Source organism: Lepisma saccharinum, chromosome 9 (genome assembly GCF_977018435.1).
Source record: "Lepisma saccharinum chromosome 9, izLepSacc3.1, whole genome shotgun sequence".
Taxonomy (NCBI): Eukaryota; Metazoa; Arthropoda; class Insecta; order Zygentoma; family Lepismatidae; genus Lepisma; species Lepisma saccharinum.
The window spans coordinates 84,684,672-84,702,105 of NC_139237.1; the positions used below are offsets into that span (position 1 = coordinate 84,684,672).

The following is a 17,434-nucleotide window of genomic DNA, read 5'->3' on the forward strand; positions in this document are numbered from 1 at the left end:
ATTTAATCTTTTAATTGTGAAACGTTATATTTTGTACCTTATACACTTTTTCTTTTTTCTTTCTTGTTGTTAACTTTATCAAATAATGCAAGGGCTAGTTCGCTTAAAAAATAACGAGTTATGGTAACTAATCTCAAATAGTAGTAGTCCGAAAATGAGTTTCAGTTATTAATCTTAAATAGTAACTAGTCAAAACGTGACTGAGTTATTAATCTTAAATGGTAACTAGTTGCAGTTACTCGCAAAAGTATGTCTTCTTCCAAGCACTAGTATCTCCAATTCTGTAAACATAGCCTCTGTCAAAAAAAATGTCTGATATCTTCCCTGCTTTAATGGGACTTCCATCTTTTTAAGTATAGCCACACAAAATCAACAAACTTTCACAGCGCTCAACGAAGAGCAAGTCAAACAATTTATCTTCGTAATTCCTTTCGAAGCTGCGAGCCATCGGCAATATACAAAATGTTCCTCTATGTGTGCAGCCACGCATTGCGGATTCAAGGTTGCCAGTGGAAATTACTTTTTTCTGACTTACAAAAAGGTGCTTAAAGTCTGATCCGAACCACCGTAAAATGTCTCTCCGCCGTGGATCGAATCCTCGATTACAAGGCGAAAGCCTTGCCACTTCGCTATGGTGGATGTTCTTCTGTCTTATTTATTTATTTAGTTATTTATTTCAAACAGTATTTGTAGTGCGGTGTACAGAAACATTCCAAAGTACAGCATCTTTACACATACACTCATGATCAAATATGACAAGGTGAAAGAGAAAATAAGCATAAAATTTTAATACGAGAAAGATGTAAAAATATGAACAGTAATACGTGTATGCAATCATCAATCCCAAAGACGTTATGTCAAATGACAGAAAATCCAAACAAAACATATATACAGTTATTCTTGGTAACATTACATTGAGTTATTAGATCTTGTAAAAAATATATTTTCCCATTATTTTTACGCATTACTATTACTGCTCTGTAATTTCCAAATCCATATACTGGGGTTTTTAAGCCCAACTTCATAAGAATATTGGAGCATGATATTTTGCTATTCAAAATATTATCTATAAAGTTGATTTTAATATTACTTCTCCCATGAGATAAACACGTTCACTCTTTGTAATATATTGTCATAGTCATAATAGAAACGAAATAATTTAACTTGAAAATAAATCAATCTAACTAGCGTCTTCTGTACACTAAGAGTTTAATATTACCCTTAGTGAAGTTCCAGTTCCAAATAACAATTGCAAATTCTAATATTGGTATAACTTTTAGTTTGAATAATACAATTAGAGATATGCACTTTAGACGTGACCATGTCCGTATTATGTTGCTCAGAATAGCTCTAGATTTTGTACCAGCTTGTAAAACATGCAAGTTGAAATTCAGACGATGCTCAAATATTACTCCCATATATTACTCTAAGGTTTATCACGCGAGGAGATATGCTATCTGAGTGGAGTTGCGCCGTTTGTTTGTTTTTGTGTTACAAATGGGATTCGCAACTGTTGACCAGATATACTGACACGCCAAAAACAACTTTTATCATAACGGGTTGCATAGTTTGTCCGTAGCGTGCCGTAGCTTTTAGTACACTGTCAGTGAGACAGAAAAAAAAACGAAACAGTGCAACCATGAACATGTGCTACGTGGTTGCACAAAGTGCATTTATTTAAAGACCCAGAACTAATATTTCAGTAATTTTAATAAATGCATCTCAACATTCTTGCGTGTAATAGTTCGGTAATTTTGAAGTGAAAAGAGTGGCCTTTTCATATGTACACAAAGTTGCAAACTTCTGTACACCATCGTAATGGCATTCTTACAGAATAATGAGGATCTTCGTCTGGACCTCAGGTGTAATCCTTATCGGGTTGGGTATCCCGTTTCACCTTCCACTTTGATCAAACCAGTAGAAATTTCATTTCTTAGATATATTTCGCATTGTACTCAATGAAAAACTCAATATGTTGACCAAGGCAGAAATTTATTTTATTATAAAACATAAACTAAACGTAACGATTCAACCTTCTAGCAAGGTCTTCTTCAGACTCTGCACAACTACAAATGGTACAAGGGGAAGCTACCTGCGAGAATGTTCCAGAACAACTTTCGAATATTCTGGAGGGGAGTAATTTTTGTGTATATATACCGTCCTGTTTTGTACCTTACATTTGTACTTCGTGCAGAGTCTGAAGAAGACCTTGGTAGAAGGTTGAAACGTGACGTTTAGTTTATGTTTTATAATCAAATAAATTTCTACCTTGGTCAGCATATTGAGTTTTTCATATCATGGAAACAAGGCTTAATGGTGTTATAATTGTACTCAATGTCAAGGTCACGTTATGGTCAAGGCAATCGGTACTTTGGTTTGCTAACTTACGATAGCTTTTACTGTTAATCATTTAATGATTGATTACTGCTATTTTAACACTTCACCTAATATACAAACACAATCGATGGTTATAACAGCATCAGTAATCAATCTTAGTTAAAACAGGACCAGTAATCAATCAATGGTTTAAACAGTGTCAGAAGTCAACAATCAACGGTTGAAACAAAGTCAGTTATCAATTAATTGATGAAACGGCGTTAGTAATCAAGGAATCAATCTTTGGTAACTTTTTATGTTAAATCTGGTAAAGAATATAGCCCGGAAAATATATGGATCAAAGGGAATAAATTTGCACGAAACCAGGAATTAAGTCTCAGAAGCTACAGTGTCGTATAGTGATTAATAGGTATAAAAAACTGTCATCTTTGAAAATTCATCACAGCGATATTTCAGCTCTTTATTCCTTCTCGAACACGACCTGGGGTGTATGAGGTAACTTTCTGGTAAGGCACCCAAAAGTTAAGCTCACTTCCACGTAGTACACCCAGGTCACTGATTCTTACAGGCAAACGAGGCTCTGGCGCCTGGATCTACAAGCAGTACAATCCTCTGTGGAGTCGCTCTGTCCTGTCCTGTGTTTGTCCTAGTCTATACAGCCTCAGCTATTAATAGGTAAGGAGATTTCATCCTTGGAAACAGTTTAGTTTGAGTTCCTTTCAAGTATGAAATGAAGGAATTTGTTTAAAAAATTGAGGGAGAACGTTTTTAAGATACATATTTGATATTCTTCTCGGGAACCTGTCATAAATTTTATTTTAGTTCAGTGGCTCATCCCCCACACCCTTGTGAGACTGGCAAAAACAGCTTATGTGATGATATGCCCATAATATCAAAATCAATCAATTACTCGAACACGGCCTTTTGGGCTATTGCAGCTACACTCATCTGCATATTGGGACCATCTTAAAGTAAGACCGACTCAATCTCAGGCTAGGATAAGCCCAAGAAAATAACTGTCTTCGGTGAAAGGACATCGACAATGGTCTTAAAAGAAGGGATCATCCTCACGTTGCCTACTTTCCAGTACGGGATGCCCGCAAAGCCCCAAATGGACCTCTTAAATGTAATTTTCGTCACACTGCTTTCGAGAATCGTTCGCATCTTGACGGCGCTTCCGAAGGCGGCCCCGAATTGGGAACAGTAGGTCACCGCTCAATCTCCACGAAGGCCAGAAAGCGAAGACGAGAGACGTTCGGTCGGAGGGCGATGTGACGAACGGAGAAAGTCCATCACCTTTCTTTTCCGACTACTTTTGCGCGTGGAAAGTCCTACCACACCTTTACGAAGCCTCGAGAGCACTAGGCAAATTGTGACGACGAATGGGTGATGGAGAAATTGGAAAGACGCTGCGACGGACTGTACTGAAGCTATTGCATTGCAGTGTTTCCCCAGTCATAAACTCATATCGTTATTACAGCACGCTACGACGCAATAGGTCCCGTGTTCGAATACCGCCCTGGGCATGGGTGTTCTTTGTGAGTGTCCATTCATCAATTTCATCATATCATCATTCATCCGCATCTTCGCGATTAGCCAAAAGAGGTAGAGAAAGCGAAATAAAATAAACCAAATCACTTCAATCCCATGGCTATGTCCTTCTCATTTTGATTTTGGTTATTTTTATTTCTTTTCGGGGGGAGGCATCTTGGTCAGCTGTTTACAAATTTTCCTCTCCTTTCAAAAAACCGCTATGATATTCTAAAATCTCAAAAAAATAATATGCTTACAATTCCATCTAGAACATTAACGTGAACGTTCCTGTGGTTTGCTTTCACGGTTGCCTAGATATTCTCAATAGTTTCGTGGCTACGTAAGTTATTGAAATTATCTAAATCACAGCGGAACCAGATCACATTAAGATTCACGAGAATGATCCTGAAGGAATTCTTAGTACATGTATTTTTTTTAGATTTTGGAATTTCATAGCGATTTTTTGAAAGGGGAGGAAAATTCGTAAACAGCTGCCCTGGTAATGGCCAAAGGTCTAGCTAGGCCGTTAACTCAACAATGACAAGCACACGTTGGGCCAAAAGTACTCCCCCCTCCCATCATACCTATGTCTTTAAGTGTTCGGTGCGCCGGCCGTGGAGTCAGCGACAGATCTGCTCGAGGTAATGGCAGGTTTGGCGACTCCTTACTAAGAGGTCTGCGTCACCATTAATCCTCTATGTATAAATAATAATAATAATAATAATAATAATAACAGTTTTATCTTCATTCATGTTGCCTCTTACACACCTCTGCCATTTGTCGTACCAAACACCCCGAACAAATGGAAGAAGTAAAAAAAAATATATATATATATGAAAGCAGTTATGCTTCCTGTAAGCAAAACCTTCAGTTTCAAACAGATGAATGCGAAGCGCAAGCCGAGTGAAAGCCAATGAATAGACCACCAGCTGTTCGGCTACGGTTAATTTTTTCTCTTCTTCTTGCACCGCAAAAACATGTTATATGTTGCACTACCTCTTGATTTATAAACCAGAAACTCGACAGTCCATATTGCGTCATCTCAGACTAATAATACTTCTCTTTATGCAATTTGCTTGTGATGGATGTTTCCTGTCCCTTACTGAAATTAGCATGCAATCAGCACACTGGACCGTTAAAAGAAATTGCATTAAATTTTTCCTATATTTTGTGGAAGATTTTCTTAATTTATTTCATTCACGCATGGTCTACTATCGTGGAAATTCTCAAATAATTGACGACGCAACACCCTTGTATCCCACGCTCTCCGTAACAAAATCACCTGAAAGCAGGAAAATAGATGAATATGTGCACTGTGTCGAATACAGAGGATACTTGTCTGCACTTAACAATATTCTTTTGGTTTTGTAGACAGCATTCGCTTCGTTTCACATCAACGTATAATTCTGCATAATTGAACAATCAAAGGACTCTCCGATAGCGTACTGGTAAAGTCGTTGTCTTGTAATCAAGGGGCCTTGAGTTTGATACCTGGTAGAGGCACATAATGTTTTAGATCCCACTTTAAACTGTAGATCCAGCTCCGATTAACCTATCTGTACATGCAATGGGCTTGAAAAACATTTAATTGAGCACTGAAGACGTGATTCATGTATCTTGGGTCATTGGGGATGCCCAATGTTGTGTGGGCAAATCTTTAGTACCTGTTAAGAGATAACTGAGGACTGACTCTATTAGATGAAGTTTATTGTCTGATCTAAGCAAAGCCTGGTAATTGAAATATAGTTCACCAAATGTGCACTAAACATTTCTGAGCTTGTTTGCTGTAAAGTTCACTTTATGCACAGAAAGGCTGATCGGGGATGCTTGAAGTGGGAACGGAATCACTATGTGCCTCCACCGTGTATTGAACCCGGGACCCGTTGACTACAAGGGCGACGACCTTACCACCACGCTATCGTGGAAGCTCCAGTTCATTTCTAAACGTCTTTAACATTTTGATACACCTCACGATTGCACTATTCTTCTTTACTTTTTCTTTTTTACGTAGAAGTTGAATAAAACACTAAGCATTTAATTCAAAATAATTTAATTCTCCAACCACTCCTCCTTGATCATGTACGCCCCCTTCTCCCCAATCATAATGGCGGGAGCGTTGGTGTTCCCGCTTACAATGAACGGCATGATGGACGCGTCGATCACCCTCAGTCCGCGGACCCCGTACACCCTCAGCCGGGGATCCACGACGGCCGAGGGGTCCGCGGGAGGCCCCATCTTGCAGGTCCCCACGGTGTCTCCCGCGATCCAGGTGTACTGCGTGGCGAGGCAGGCAAAGTAGCCGTCCGACCCGAACTTGTACTTGGAGCACTCCGGCGCCGACTCGGTGTCCAGCTCCGCCCCTATCCCCTTCAGGGAGGGACTCTCGAGGAGTTCCAGGACCAGCTTGATCCCCTCCAGGAAGACGTCCAAGTCGCGGCCGTAGGTGAAGAAGTTGGGGTAGATGAGCGGGGGGTCGTCGTGGTACCTGCTCCTCAGCTTGAGCTCCCCGCGGCTCCTGGGGTGCAGGACGAGAGGGTAGATCGCGATGGAATCGTAGTAACACGACAGCTGAGGCGGGTTCTCGGGGCTGGTGACTATGAACTGGAGATCCGGAAACGCCCACTCGGAGTTCTCGAACTTGGACTGGAAGAAGGCCGTCACGAGAGGGTAGGAAGTCAGGGGACCCTTCTGGTGGATGTAGTAAGCGTACGAGTCGCACTGCTCCTCCATGGGCGACGGCAATGCCCTGGTCTTGTTCAGCTTGATGACGAACCTGTCGGTGCCGATGTGATCCTGCAGGTTGTGACCCACTTTAGAGTCCTGTATGACTGTTATCTTCATCTCCTCTAGGTGCTCCCGGGGACCCACTCCCGAGAGCATCAGGAGCTGGGGACTCTTGATTGCCCCAGCGGAGAGGATGACCTCCTTCCTGGCCCGGATGACCCCCACGCTCCCGTTCCTCAGGTACTCCACGCCGTGGATCTTTCTGGTCGTCTGCTCGATTAGGACTTTCGTGACGACGGTGTGCTGGGCGATGTGAAGATTGGGGCGGTATTTCGTGGGCCTCAGGTACGCCCTGTTGGCACTGTACCGCTCACCTAGGAACGATGTCGTCTGGGGGATGGTTACCCCTACAGGAATCTCGCCGTTGATGTCGTTCTTCTCGAACCCCAGCTCCTTGAACGCGGAGAGAAAGTACCAGACATTGTCGTCAAGGAAGGGGAAAGTCTGGACGATCTGGTTCCCGCCAACCCCATGGTACTGGCTGTTGTGGGCATGGTCAGAGTCCAAGTTGTCCTCAGACTTGAGAAAGAAGTGAAGCACATCTTCGTACCCCCATTCGGTGTTACCCCTCTCGGCCCACCGGTCGTAGTCTATGCTGTTACCCCTGGTGTAGATCATGGAGTTGATGGTGCTGGTGCCTCCGAGGACCTTCCCCCCGTGCAGCACGCAGCTCTTGCCCTTGTGGGACGCGCACGAGGTGTTCTCGGGTTCTGTCCTGAAGGCCCAGTCGGAGGCGGAGTTGAGAAGGTCCCTTGCTCTCGCGGGAACCTGCCCTTCGTAGGACTCCTCCCCGCCGGCTTCCAGCAGGAGAACCTTCCAGTCCTGGACCTCGGACAGCCTGTTGGCCACCACCGAGCCGGCGGAACCCGCGCCGACCACTATGAAGTCGTACTCCGGGAGCAGGTCCTGGGCGTCCTTCACCGCCATCCTGTTGAAAGTGATGAGGCTCTGGTACAGGCTCATGAGGATCATGGTCGCCGGTCCGCAGCATGTGTGGAAGTCATTGATGTCGCAGTTCGTTGGCACACGAGAAGATCCCAGGGTCATATTGGCCTCCTGTCAGCAACCACCCCGGTCGATGTAAAGCGCCCTGTAACAAGTTAAATCATCACATATTTGCACAGCGAAAATCATATACAGGTTGTTTCACTAGGCACTAGGTACCATATATAGAAAAGACGTATTGTTCGGAATGTGAAGATTCATAGTCACATTTCCATTCGCCAGATGGTCGAGGGTGCTATTTCTGTCCTGCAGCAATGTCACCGGGACGATGGATGTCGTTCAGGTTGGTTGTGTTGTTGTTGTGCGACATGCGTGTCTTGTGAACAAAGGCTATAACGGTAACAGAGAATGAATTTCACGAAACATGTTCCAGAGAACTGGATTGAGTATTTGGGGTGGGAGAGCTCACTTCCTACCCTTCCTTCCAACATTTGGATAATGCTACATTCCCTGCGCTAAGGTACATTATGAACCACGGGTGTTATTCCTACAGTGTGCTGAACAATATTAATATATCTTTAAGGAGTATCTACGATTATATCGGGATGTACATGCGCGAAGATCTGAGAAATGTCACTACAAGGATATACCGCATGCACTTGCTGTATTCCTAAATAAGAGAAATGTTTCATTTGTCTAAAAACAAAGCATAAAGCAAAAAATAAAGGCAATAAAAAGTACAAGAGAAGATTTTGATTAAGTCAGTAATCAATGAATGGTTAAAACACAGTCTACAATCAAACAATCGATAATTCAACCAGCGTTAGTAAACAATCAATGGTTGAAACAGGGTGAGTAATCAATCAATTAATGGCTAAATTAGCGTCCGTAATCAATCAATACTATTATATTTTAATCTTGAAAGCCTCTTTTAACAATAGTCCATTATTGAAAAATAATATTTTTACACTATCTTAAAAGTAATTAAATTATGCGCACGCTTCTGCAACAATTCACTAAACCTTGTCCGAGACGATCAGGGTAGTGTGATGTGTCAAATCACACCAATGTGTCAAATAGGAAAAAATTGATTGATTGATTGATATGCTTTATTTTACTTCGCTTCCTGTGCCACGTTTGGCTAATTTGCGAAGATAGGGATGAGTGACGTTGTGATGAAATTGATGAATGGACACTCACAAACATCCATACCCAAGCCGGGATTCGAACCCGTGAACCGTAGCATCGGAGCTGGATTTACAGTGGTACCTCATCGACGGCTCCTATTGGCTGCGGTTCCTGGATAGGATGCCAGAGCAACACGTGACGGGTTTGTTTAAACTCAATGTGACGCCACACTAATATAGTCCATTGCGTTATGTACAGTAACTCTTCGACAAGGGAGTTTTTGAACCTGGCCCACGAGAGGACAGCGTTTTGACGTATTCCCTGCGCAGTGTGACATTCCATTGTAAAATGTACTCGCGAACATTTCTGGAAGGCGACTCTTGATCGATTAATCCTGGTCCAGGAATTTCGAATAAATTCAATCCCGGACTGGGAGAGAAAATCAGCAAACGTAAAAGAGTTTTTTTCATATTTAAAGCATTTCAATTCGGTCCAGGGACCTTTTTCCGGATCAATTTTAATACGGTCCAGGGACCTTTTTTCAATGTAACAATACGTAACTTGGACCTAATTTAAATTGTGCGAGAAAAGAATGTTCCGCTCCTGCAGCGGAACCCCATAGAACCCATTAGAATTTATGGGTTCCTGAACCCTTAACAACCCTGAATCAAGTACTTTAAGAAGCCGTCTCTTATGCTTGCTTAAACAGATTCCACAATACTTCATTCTGGAAAAGTAAATATGTAATTTAAAAGACAAATTTACTCTAGTCTAACATCTAACTAAACACCGAGACGCTGGTAAAAAGTATTGGAAGCGCGCGAATAACAGAAATCTAGAGTAGCTATAGACAACGGACAACATTGGTTGAATTGAAATTGTTACAACAATATATCTTAGCAATTTAAATTTAGCTTTTTAAGACACAGTAAATACATTTTCGCGCCCGACTTCGCGACCCACCAAACGCCCCCACAATGATCTACAACCTTCAATTTTACATGCGAATGTCACACGTAACGCTTGAAAGGAAATTTCTGGATAATCCCCTGCGACTACGGGTCATCAGATCCATCTATCCCCAATTTCCGGAAAATTAAAATTGCATTCCGCTGCTTACCCTACAGATGAATTCCTTGCACGAACTTAACGCAACTGAACATGCTGTCTTGAGGCATCTGATGCGAAAACTAACTTCGCAACACCCGAGAATCATCCCATTTATACCAAAGAAAAGACGAACACCGTCGGAAAGTGTCAAGAGCCGGTGCGATGGGGTATTGACACGTTCTCACACCTCAAGGAGAAGAGGAAGACAATCAGCTTGATCTACGAAATCATCCCAGTTTCCCGTAGCATCCTCTTGAACCGTCCTGGCCTCGAACGAGGTAAACAACGACAAAAGCATTTCCGCTTTTCCCGAGGTGAAAAAGCGACAGTTTTCCCACAGGAAACGCTTCCGAAAAGAGCGGAATTAGAAAAAGGGTGACGCGTAAGGTTGAGGCATCGGAAGGAGCACAGCTCTAGGTTCCCACTGGAAATGTTTGTCCTCAGCGTTTGATATGGAGACAAAGATTTGCTCGACACGAAGAAGGTTACTTGTCGATCAAACCTTCGCTGGATACCCTCGATAAACTGAATCGGCTAACAACAAAGTTAAAGTATCACCTTGACGATATTACACCACTGGGTTCTTCCTTTGCCGTTGATTGAGTTATGGAGTGGAAAACGTAAATTTATTGTATATTATTTGGGGGGAGGAGGATTTACTACCTTGTAACGACCACCATGTTAGGCAGATTTCAGTCGTATATTGGCATTTATCTTATTCGTATACTTTCAAGTTCTTGGATTAAATTATTTATACTTAATTGTTTTCACAATTCATGTATATACTTACGTTTTATTTTCTTATAATATTATTCACGTATTTTTGCAACATTTATTCAGAATTTATAGAATTATCCCAAATAATATATGCAACGTTTTCATTGTTTTTCAAATCCAAAATGGCTAATAATTATTTCTATCTTTAACGCAAATTTTGTTGTTTAAGCACAAGTTACATACATTTCTTCTTAATATCGATTTTTTATCAACAATGTACAAGATTGAAGTAATTTGTCTTCGTTATAAACTAAATCTTTATTTAATCATTTTTATGTGCAAGGGCAAATATGAATTATTTGATAAAATCAGTTTGGTTATTTCTATATAGTTTAATATTGTAATATTATAGCAAAGATTTTAAAGAATTGGACATTTTAATTATAAAGTATTTGAATTTTAATTACTGTCACGTGTCGCAATTCGGTGGTTTCCTTCCTGGAGGAAGTGGATCGCCTTAATCCCGATCCCTGGGTGAGAACTGGTGCTTCCAACTGACCAGCCGGAGCAAGGAGCGGTGTGTTGCCAATTTGGATATCCATACCCTGGAGTTACGAGTGGTGGCACATTGCAACCTCCTCGCCAAAGCTACACTTAACTTTCATAAGGTTTCTTACATCTACATCCTAATAGGTTACTCTGTGAAGGAGTGGTTAGCACAATGCGCTACGACGTTAGGGGTACCGGCTTCGAATCCTGGCCATGGAATGGGAGTTCTTCCTGAGTGTCCAATTTGACCTAATCATCACTCATCCTCGCCGTGCAGATTAGATAAAAATGTCATAACAAGCGACCCTAAATACCAAAAATGTAAACAAAAGAAGCTATAAAATATTGATTGATTCAGTGTTTTAGTTTATTTAACGTCGCGTTTCTTCCACTTTAGGCGAATCGCGAAGATGGGGATGAATGGTGAGAAGACGAAATGGATGACGGACAATAACAAGCACAAAGGGACGAAACAACACTAGCACCACAGAGTATTATACTGGCCATGAGACCAGACGCCAGAGACTCTAGTCTGCAAAATGCAGTCCAGGGTGTACTACGTGGAACGGATATTGACACTTGGGTATCACCACAAAGCTTATAACTGAGCTTCAATATATATATATATAAGAAAAAGAAAACACAAAAGTGCGATCAGTGGCCGAGTGTGCTAAGTAGTAGACTATAAATCTCGCCACCGACGTTTTCGGGTTCGAATTCCGGTCTTGGCATAGCTGTGCTTTTGGACTGTCCCTTCATCTACTCATGAATCATTCATATCGTCGCGATTAGCCAAAAGCTTCACTAGTGTCGCCTTTCTCCCATTTTTTGCTAATCACGCCGATGGGGATGCGTGATGATATGAAATTGGTGAGGGGACACTCACAAAGAACACTCATTTCCAGGCTGGGATTCGAACCCGAGATCCCTGGCGCAGTAGAGAGCTGTGCTAACCACTCCGCCACCGAAATCGGCTTCTAATAGAAAAGATGAAGACGGTATTTGGCAATTATTAATACACTAGCCTTCAGCTGCGTAGAACCATTCCACTCACCTTCTGGAAAAGCACTCCTTTCTTAGACTGACAATCCGTGTCCCTTATACCTTCTCCAATAAACCAATAAAACAATACCTTTTGTAGAGAGATGCACGTGGGCAGGAGACGAAGACATCGTTTCCAGAAACAATGCGAGAGACGTCACTCTCGAGGCAACAAGAGTAAATCTTAAGGCGGGAAGGTTTGATTCCGTTTCGCAACGAACAAGCGAAAGAAACAAGAAAAGGTTTTGTGTATCTGTGAACATTATGCAACCGAGGTGGTGGTACATGCTCCGAGAGAACACCGGCCGCACCTCGTTGCACAACGGGTGCGACAAGAGTGTCGTTTCCCCAAACATGAGAATTTTTTTCCGGGTCAGAGCGAAGTAAAAAGGTTCGCCAGATCGTCTTGCAGGCGTCAATGTTCGACACTGAATTCGTTCTGGAAAACAGCGCGGGCAAAATCATTACCTTCTCTATCTGAGAGCCTGATGGCTTGCTCCATGCACGTGACTAAGCGTCATCAACTGGAGGCGAGATAGCCGCCATGTTTGATTTGCTTCTTCGGAATCAATGTTGGACCTTTTTAGTGAATATGGAATTGTAATGCAAATTTAAGAACTGTAATCGAGTTTACATGACGTATAAATATGCTTAAATGTGCAAGAGGTATGGTGTATAAGTGTTGTGTGCTCAATTGCAGAGGCAATTATGATGAAAAACGTAAGAGTAACGTTCATATTTCTTCAAGAAGTTGCTGAAAATGAGAAATGTTTAGGGCAAGTCCATATGATTTGGTTTCTACGAAAAGATACAAGTTAAGTAACAAAGGTTTTATACTCATAAATAAATAAGAGTAATAGTTCATGATGTAAACATTTCATGTGTCCGGAATGGGCATCTACTAATATACCTACTCTTAAATGTGGTCATGTTTTATCTCTTGTCAACAATTTTTTTTAGAAATATCAAATAATTTACCCTCAATTACAAACATTGGTTAACGTTAAGATTATTGCTTATGATTGCAAATTAATTTGTTTCAAGATTTAGTCAACGTTTAAAATATTAGCTACGTTCGTGTCTACCAAAGCAGTTTGTTGCTGCACATTTTATGCAAGCATTCGATAAAATATTCATATTATTTACACAAATTTTCAGATTCAAAATATGCTTAATGAAAGAAAGCTATACAACGGGGCAAAGTAGATACATGTGGACATTTACGTTCTTATTTTATCCCGCTTTATGCTTCTTTATGCGAATCAGAGGCTAATGGAAGGGAAGATATGTTGTGCATTCAAATACAAGGGTGCGACATGTAACAAGAACTTCGATCAAATATTCGTGTGTAAAACTATCCAGGAACATATTACTTATGTTTCAAATACAAATGTTTTCACACAGAAAGCATTATGTTACCTGGCTATGTTAATATGAACTACAAATGTATTAAATTTTATAAAACTGTTTCATATGAACTGCTTTTTATTTTTTGTCTTTGTGAAGCTTCGATGTTCGTAACTTTGATTATTAAATCAGTGATAATGTTTATTGTTTCATAATTTATTAACATTCTTAACGATTTTATTAACAGTGTAAGGAAATATTCCAAATTTTTTTTCCCAAGTGAACGCTAAGATCGAAATATTAATCTGCTTTTCTTTAATGAAAATGTTGAAACTCATAAGTTATTGTCACAGATCTTACTATCGACAATGAAAAGATTCAATTTGTTTATTATCTTTCGTTCAATAAAGTCAATAGGATCGAAATTACAATGTGACAAATGATTTAGGTTTAGTCTTTATTAACAGATATGTAACATTGCCCTTGTGCCAATTTCTTTTGCTTTTGCTGAAAGGTTATAGAAATTAAGTTTTTGTATTGAGATTGTATAGCTACGCAGAATATCTGCATATGTGGTTGATTAATTTTGGGTAAAGTTAAAGACAATTTAATTGATTAGGTAACGTGGAAAGTTTACGGTCAACCTAACATGGGGGGTTCATACAACAGCGGTTACGAGTTTTACTGTAGCTGACAAATATTCCCGATAATATTTTTCAAAGATATACAATGTTTAAATTTTTCCGCCAGGAAGTTTCTAACTGTTTTCAACTCTTTCTTTGTGCTATGGTAGGAATTTTTGTGGTGACCATAGTTACTTCCTGAATGAAAATTTTGGTGTAAATATTCAATATTATACTTTTTTCTTCTAACTATAGTCGTCTGGAGGGTAAATGCCAAAATTGAACTTCATAAAAGAAATAAATATACCTTAATTCTCTACGGTAAAATTACGACAAGGGGCTTACAGCATTAAGACGATCGCCTCCAGATGATGACGTATTGACTGAGCGCTGTGGCCTGAACCTCAAGATGGTCTTGGCAGAATACGTTACGTTCCTTGTGCATTTGCACCATTCACGGAAATAGGGTTAGATAAGAGTTTGCACGAGCAAAGTAAGAAACTGCGTACATCTAGGAAGAATGTAGATAATTCGAATGTAAGGATAATTCGAATGTCCAGATAATTAGGATATGTAGATAGTACAGATTTGACGAAGGATTTGTAAAAAAATCTGTACAGTGAAATACGAAGATCCAGAATAAAGTAATGAGTGGATAGCCTGTAAAACAGAAAAGGACAAAAATTTCCGAATAACGCACACATTCAGATAACCGGACATTTCTGATAATCTGCATATCCAGATAAATCGTATAGCTATCTTGATATCAGAATATTCTACATCCTGATATTGAAATCCGGATAGAAAATTATCAGATATTTGGATAAAATTTTTATCTGGATTTGGCCATCCCTGCTAGGAAGTAAGAATGGTTCGTCTTGATTGATTATACTTCCCACTTTCTTTCTGCCACTGCTGAGGATGAGTGACGGTATGATGATGATGATTTGGTGTTTTAAGTCCAGTTTATGCACAGTAAGGCTAATCGGGACAGGACCTACAGTTTAAAGTGGGATCCGAACCACTATGTTACTCATCTTCGAGATTAGTGGAAGAGAAGCGAGGTAAAACAATGTAATTCTAATAATATACAAATAGCCCTGTCGCAACGAAACTGGTTAGCTCGGGATATTACATGTAAATCTTAGTATGTGTGCAGCTTTGATGTCACATACGTCTTTCAAGATACTGAGTTTTGAAAAATGTATGGAATCGGATTCTTGTGAGGAAATAAAACCATTACGGCGGAAAAAATTGCATTCATGTTAAAGGAACAACCCCGTAATCAGCCGCAACCGAATTGCGCACACTTTACATCCAGGATTGCGCACGCATCTCAGTGACCTGTTTTGCGCACAGATTTTGATCCAACGTTGGCACTTTGATAGCTTTAAAGTCTGTGCGCAAAACTGTTTTTCCTCTTGAGACAAGAAGAGAGAAAGAAGTTAGGTTAGCTTAGGTTAGGTTAAACACAACAGAAGTGAGATCGGCTTGAGGACATTTTACATCTGACAAAATCGCCTCATTTTTTGTGGAAAAGTGTGCGCAATCCCGCTGTAACCATGTAATCAAGACACAAAAAGGTTAGTTTAATAACTAACCTACTAACACCGATTCTCTCTGGCAAGTGGGTGTGAAAAGCTAAAATAAGTTCTCCCTACCCTCAAAATTGACAGTTGAGCTCCATACTTGCTGGTCGTTAAGTTATACTGCACCTGGATCACCTTGACCCGTAACACTCTCCATAAACGTTACGGCACCCGAAACACGCCCTGAGAACAGGCAAAATGTACCTCCTAAGGTTCTGAAACTGATCAAGCGTGGTTGCTAAGGCACTATATTGTGCAAGGTAACCAATTCCTCAGCAAAATCATAATTTTAATTTCAAGAAATGCATTAGATTTTTATTGCACGAAGAAATTGTTTTAAGTTCGGTAATCACAAACATTAATTTTGTGAAAAATTGTGTCTTATTGCGTTCAATACATACGAAATACAAAAGTAAGACCATTATAGGAATTTATTATGAACCTATTTTGCTGAAATAAAAGAAAACAAACTGTCTTACTTTGACCCTTACTATATACGCTACGTACGTATGGTCGTGGAAAGAAATACTTCTCCCACAATACTATTGGTATTAAGGCTGTATGGGGAAAATATTTATTTTCATGACTGTACATCCTAATGACGGAATCTCTTTAATTGGTTTTCTCCTTTACAAAAAGGAAGTGTGGAAACTAAAATGAGAATTTTGGGATTTGATTCTATTTTTGTTGTATACCGTCGCTTTTCTGCCTCTTTTGACTAATCACGACGATGAGGATAAGAGATGATGAACGTCATGAAGGAAGGACCACAGAGAACGCCCACGCCCAAGCCGGGATTTGAACCCGGGACTCCTAGCGTTGTAGCGATCTGTGCTAACCACTCTGGCATGGAGGTCAGCTGTTCTGCACAGACAAAGCATTGCATATGTTTCAAACTTGCTGTTCACATTTCAGAGAATATCGAACACACCACTCAAGTTTGAATTCCGCGAGAAGCAGTTTCTCGTGTGAAGAAAGGGGTTTCATCAACGTTTCGTGCAGTGAAAGGTGAGAACCGACTTTTGTAAAGAGTTAATTGAATGGAAAAAATTCCCACCTTTTTCACTTGAATTGCGAGTACACGACTGGAATATTGAAAGATGTTCTATCACAGCGTAATGTACGAGCCCCATTTGAGATGCACGTGTAATATATACCCTCATATCAATTAATTTATCTGCTGATGTGGATGATAACATTCAAATATGTATCAATTAGAGAAACATGCTCCGCTCATGGACAATTTGGTATTACACTCCATCTGTAAGCTACCGAAATAACAGCAAGTTCAGCCTGAATCACGCGGAATTGGATTTCCAGTAGAAATGCACTAGTTGGCTACCCATTTCCTGGTTCTCGCCTCACACGAAACATGTTACCGTACTTGTCAATAGACTTTGCGCAGAGCAGACAATCTGTAAATATGGACGAGCAATTTGAAGAATGTTGTAGGAGAATTACTGCTTTGTGCTTTCATTAGAAATGCAAAAAGAAATGTATGGACTAGTGATTGCATTGAAAAACATATGCATATTCATACATGAGATTCGCAGGACTCATTCACAATTTTTTTTAAAAAATGAAACATTTAATTTAATACACTTGTAATAATAAGGATTTTCATTTTCGGCTAATCATATTTGTCAGGTACACATCTCATCGCTTTGCATTAATACCTAAATATTAATGAGCTGGACACGAATGCACTGCACGTCATCTCGTGGCTTCTTA

At 40.3% G+C, this 17,434-nt stretch overlaps 2 pseudogenes across 2 annotated transcripts in view; one reads left to right on the forward strand and one right to left on the reverse strand.

The window, feature by feature from the left end:
* The window catches only part of LOC145992798 (glucose dehydrogenase [FAD, quinone] pseudogene), a 30,038-nt pseudogene that overhangs the window by 8,751 nt on the left and 3,853 nt on the right, over window positions 1–17,434 (forward strand). The window lies entirely within an intron of this gene.
* LOC145992521 (glucose dehydrogenase [FAD, quinone] pseudogene) overlaps window positions 5,920–17,434 on the reverse strand; it is a 139,907-nt pseudogene continuing 128,392 nt past the window's right edge. The window contains exon 3 of the transcript XR_014442167.1: window positions 5,920–7,744. The product of XR_014442167.1 is annotated as a glucose dehydrogenase [FAD, quinone] pseudogene (transcript). The remainder of the gene's footprint in view (window positions 7,745–17,434) is intronic.